Source organism: Nicotiana tomentosiformis, chromosome 4, assembly GCF_000390325.3.
Source record: "Nicotiana tomentosiformis chromosome 4, ASM39032v3, whole genome shotgun sequence".
In the NCBI taxonomy this organism is placed as follows: domain Eukaryota; kingdom Viridiplantae; phylum Streptophyta; class Magnoliopsida; order Solanales; family Solanaceae; genus Nicotiana; species Nicotiana tomentosiformis.
The window spans coordinates 62990892-62997211 of record NC_090815.1 but is presented as its reverse complement, the minus strand read 5'-3'; positions in this window follow the sequence as shown (position 1 = coordinate 62997211).

Here is a 6320-nt window from a genome sequence, read left to right as displayed (position 1 = left end):
CACGATGAGAAATCAAGAAGGGAAGTTCTCCTAACAGCCCTGTAGCCTCTCAAAAATAAGTACAGACGTCTCCGTACCGATCCTCAAGACTCTACTTGACTTGTTCATGACTCGTGAGACCTAAGTGAACCTAGAGCTCTGATACCAAGCTGTCACGACCTAAAACCCACTATAGGTCGTGATGGCACCCAACGTCGCTGTTAGGCAAGCCAATGGTGAACTACTAACTTAATTATACATTTTATTATTTTTGAAATCATAAATCTTATTATATAGGGAAATCAATGCACTAAAAATCATAGATACATGCAATTTAAATGAAATATAAAGTAAAAGTGTGTCAATGTTAAGCAAAACCATAAACAAATTCTAGAACATCCCAAAACCTAGTGTCACAAGTGTATGATCATCTACTAGGAAGTACAATAACAATACAACATCTGTCTGGAATACAAGATAGACATGATAAAGTAAATAATTATAATGGAGACTCTTTGTGCTATGAATCATAGCATGGAATGCAGCTTACCATAAAGTCTCCTCAGCAGCTGCGCCTACACACCCAAATGACCACCAAATGAACCTGTCAGATCCTGCACATTTAGTGCAGAAGTGCAGTATGAGTATGTAAATCAACGTGTACCCAGTAAGTATCTAGCCTAACCCCGAAGAGGTAGTGACGAGGAGTCAACCTTGACACTTACTAGTGATTCAGTAAATCAAATATAATAAAGTAGATAAGTATGAAACATGGTAAATAAAGAATGAGAATAGATATAGGCAAATAGTACGGTCTACAGCTGAACAGTGAACACAAGGTCCTCAATTATCGGATAACTCCTCAAATGGAATACGTAATGGTCAATACTAAATCAACGGTCACATCTCAAGTCGGGAAACTCATTAGTAGGCGGACTCTTTATCAAGTATTTCGCATGATTCTTCCAAGGCAAGCGGCCCGATCCCATAAGAGTGTTTCATAGAACTGCCGAGATGAACGGCCTGATCCCATAAGAGTGTGATACATAATCCTGCCGAGGCAAATGACCCGATCCCATAAGAGTATGTTACATGATACCGTCGAGGCGAATGACCTGATCCCATAAGAGTGTGTTACATGATACCGCCGAGGCGAACGAACCGATCTCATAAGAGTGTGTTACATGATATTGCCAAGGTGAACGGCCTGATCCCATAAGATTATTACTGAGGCGTTCATCCCGATCCCATTAGAATATAAAACTTTGACGGGACACTGATCCCATTCACGAATATACGCGTGAGTTATAAAATTCAAGAAAAACTATCGAATGAATACGCACAACGCGGAAGAAATCTGTAAAGGAAACTACAATTTCCACGGCTAATGAAGTAGCTCGTCAAGTATCTAAAATAGCAAGTCCGATACTCTACGCGAGTCTAGTCTCAGGCTAAATGGAAATTAAAGCATTTAAACAGGCAAGAATAACTCAAATAGTACAATTGAAGCATGGCGTGAGTCTAAGTCTACCCAGACATAATAAGAAATTCTAGCATATGCACGGACACTCGTCACCTCATACTTGCGTAGCTCCTACAATATGTAGCACCTAATAAATATATTATCTACGGGGTAAATTCCCCCAAAAGAAGTTAGATATGAGACTTATCTCGCTCCGAAATCCGATAATCGACTCCAACACCTCTCTAACTCCTCAAACCCAAAGGATCCGAAACTAATAAAACACTGTGCAAACCAATAAATATATACTCCAATACTAGTAATTTAATAATTTGTAATAATTTCCAACTCCGCTCGAAAAGTCAAGAAGGTCAACGCCCTGGCCCACATGCCCGGACCCTTAACTTATATAGTATATATCAAGAAAATCATCCAATTTCATCCACGAATTGACCCTCAAATCAAGGATTTACCATTTCTCAACTTTGAGGCTAAAACTCCCAATTTCTACAATCCAAAGACGAATAAAAATAATAATCAACGAAGATAATCATGGAGAACATAAAAATAAAGGTCAGATGTTTACTCCCTTGTTGAGACGAGAGCAACGCCACAAAAATCACCTCAAACAGATCTCTAGAACTCAAGATATGCTCAAAATACTAAATTTCTCTGTTTAAAACATTGTCCAGATGATTTTTGTTCATCGCCTTCGCGGGAGAGCTTCGCGTTCGTGAAGAGCAACTTTTCGCGTTGATCGGTCAACCCAGAAATCCTTCTTCGCATTCGCGGAACATCTCTCGCTTCGCAAAGAACAAAAGTTTGCATTAGAAACCATCAATATTTCCCGGCACGAAAATGGGCAATACTCTCTCATACGACCTCGAAATTTGATGATTCTTGTTGCTATGGTTCCATAATTATGATACAGATCTAATGGTTCAATCTAATAACAAATTAAAGGTCATTTTATTAATATAGTACCCTTTATGCCCAAAGAAACGACGCTGAAACATTAAATAAGAGCGCGAAACAACGCAAACACATCCGAAACATACCCGAGGCTCCCAGAACCCCGCCCAATCACACAAACCAGTCCCAAAAACCCTATTCGAGGCATCAAATCATCCCAAACAACATCAAAACCATAAATTGCACATCAACTTAAGCCTAATGAACTAATGAACTTTTAAACTTCTAAAACTCATGCCGAACCATACCAAATCAACCCGGAATGATCTCAAATTTTGCATGCAAGTCACAAATAATAGAACGGACCCATACCAACACCCGGAACCATAATCCGGATCTGATATTAATAAAGTCAACTCTCGGTCAAACCTATCAATCTTCTAAACGTACAATGTTCCAACTTTTTCCAAAAAGCATCAAACTAACCTACGAACTTCCAAATCCAAATTCGGACATACGCCTAAGTTTAAAATCATCATCCGGACCTAACAGAACCGTCAAAACTCCGATCTGAGGTAGTTTACCCAAAAGTCAAACCATGGTCAACTCTTCTAACATAAAGCTTCCGAATTGAGAATATTCTTCCAAACCAGCTCTGATCTTCCTGAACATCTAATCCGTCTACACGTGCAAGTCATAATACATGAAGTGAATCTACTCAAGGTCTCGAACCGCCGAACGACATGCTAGAGCTTAAAATGACTGATCGGGTTGTTACATTATTCCCTACTTAAACATACGTTCGTCCTCAAACGTGCCAAAAACCGTTCTAGAGTTGCCCAAAATCACTGTTTAACACCTCGTGCACCTACCCGTGCCACTACAAGCCATACGAGCACATTAGCTCAAGCTAGAATGACGATTCTTATTGCTATAGTTCCGTAATTACGATACGGATCTAGTGGTTCAATCTAATAACAAATAAAAGGTCGTTTGCTCAATATAGTACCCTTTATTCCCAAATAAACGATGCCGAAACATTAAATAAGAGCGCGATACAATCCAAACACATCCGAAATATACCCGAGGCCCCCAGGACCCTGCTCAATCACACAAATCAGTCCCAAAATATAACACGAACCTATTCGAGGCCTCAAATCACACTAAACAACATCAAAACCATGAATCGCACGTCAATTCAAACCTATGAACTAATGAACTTTTAAACTTCTAAAACTCATGCCGAACCATACCAAATCAACCTGGAATGACCTCAAATTTTGTATGCAAGTCCCAAATAACACAATGGACCTATACCAACTCCCGGAATCATAATTCGGATCCGATATCAACAAAGTCAACTCTCGGTCAAACATATCAACCTTCTAAACCTTCAATGTTACAACTTTTGCCAAAAAGCATCAGACCAACCTACGGACTTCCAAATCCAAATTCGGACATACGACTATGTCCAAAATCATCATCCGGACCTAACAGAACCGTCAAAACTCCGATCTGAGGTCGTTTACCCAAAAGTCAAACCATGATACATTCTTCCAACTTAAAGCTTCCGAATTGAGAATATTCTTCCAAACCAACTCTGATCTTCTCAAAAATCTAATCCAACTACACGTGCAAGTCATAATACATGAAGTGAAGTTACTCAAGGTCTCGAACCGCCGAACGATATGCTAGAGCTCAAAATGACCGATCGGGTCCTTACAGTTTCGGAATGAATTGGGACACTTAGTCCCAAGGTTGAAAGCCTAAGTTGAAAGAGTTGACCGGATGTTGACTTATGTATAAGCTGTCATGACCCAGTTTCCACTATAGGCCATGATGGCACCCAACGTCGCCGCTAGGCAAGCCAACAGTGAACTACTTATTTATTTCCTCATTTTAATATTTTTAAAGTCTTTGATTTTTATTTAAATGCGGAAACATATAGTAAGTGAGCGTGGTAATATAAAGCATAAACTAAATGGGGAAGTAAGGAAGTGAGTTAAATAATCAAAACCCATGAATGTCTACTAGAATTCCTAAAACCCGGTGTCACAAGTGCACAATCATCTAGTAAAATATACAAAACTCCCTAAGAACTACTGTCTAAAAAAAAATAGACAGGAATGATAAAAACATGAGAAGAGAAGGCTCCGGGTGCTGTAGAACGGAGCATGGGAAAGAAGCTCACCTTTAAGCCTCCGGGAAATGCAGATACGCGCCCAGACGAACTCCACATGCACCTGCCTCAGAACCTGCACAATATGTACAGAAGTGTAGCGTGAGTACATAAACAACATGTACCTAGTAAGTGTCTAGTCTAACATCGAAGAAGTAGTGACGAGGGGTCGACTTCGAAACTTACTAGTGGGCAATATACATAATGTACAAGATTATTTAATAGGCATGAAAAACAATATTAATGATGGAATAAGAGGAAATAGTTAAATGGCCATTTATCATATAACAATTAAAAGTCCCCAAATATCACATAATAATCTCAACAAGTAAGGGTTTAACATGTATTATAACTCCTAAAGTCATGACAGACATGTCAAGTGAAATCGGACTCCGAGTGACAACACGCACGAATTATGCCGAGGTCGTATGGTCTGATCCATAATATTCGTGTACATACACTACAGAGGCCGTACGGTCCGATCTATGGATGCATACCATAATATATATATAAATATTGTCGAGGCGTTCATCCGATCCACAAGAATAGGGAAACTTTTGGGATTTTGAATTTCATATTTACAACTCCGAGGTAAGCCCATGAAAGGATATACTTTCCATCAATAATTAAATATTTTGCCAACTCTCTAAGTAATGAAGCTCGATTTAACATGATCTTCAACCAAGTCTTTACTTATTAATACAAGCAATTAAACTAGCAAGTTGAGTCCAAATAGTGCAAGTAATAGCATAGTAAAGGCCTATGTCTACCCGAACATAACATGAATTTTAGCTACGCACGGACTCTTATCACTTCGTGCGTACTTAGCACCCAAAATTAGTAGCAAATAACAATTTAAATACCTATGGGGTTAATTCCCTCTTACAAGGTTAGGCAAGAGACTTACCTCGTTCCCTACCTAAGGTGGATTAATGGTTTATTTTCAAAAGGGATTTTATTTACCGTAGCTTTTAAACAGCTAACAACTAAGCTACTAATCATACAGCTAATAAAATAAAGTCGGTCACTACTGAGACAGCCCATAAAAGTCATAAGTCCACTTTCCGGTCCACAAATTACTCTAAAAGCCTCAAGTCATTGCCGAATAATCCGAAACTAGTCAAGGGTTGTAAAAACTAATCAATAATTGTTCAAAAAGTTCATAATTTAACTATTAAAGTGATTATCCAACCCAATTTGGAAGATTCCTAAAATTTACCCTCGGGTCCACGTGCTCGGATTTCGGATATTTTCGAAGATAAATATTACCCATAACCTTACGAACACAAATATATGATTTTTACCCAATTCCATAATCAAATCCATGATCAAATCTCAATTTTATTTAAACCCTAGGTTCTTCACAAAATCCCACAAGTTCCACTAATTTCCCATGTTTAATCTACCTATAATTTGCTTATTTAACTTAAAAATGGGTAGAGTTTACTTACTTTGTGATGTTGATGAGAATCACCCACAAAAGTGCTCTCAAAATCGAAGTGTATGGAAAATAGGCTAAGTCCCGAATTAAATGCACACTGCCCAGGTCTGCCTTCTTCGCGATCGCGGACAGGCCCTCGCGATCGCGAAGGTAAACCTCAAAACCCCAGGAAAAACCTTCTTCGCGATCGCGAGAAGGCACTCGCAAACGCGATGCCTTGGGCCGTCTTCTCTTCGCAAACGCGTGCCTCCAACCACGAACGCAACATGCAACTGAGTTGCCTAGGCCCAGGCCCAAGTCTTCTACGCGAACGCGACCAGTCGACCACAAATGCGAAGGCCACTGAT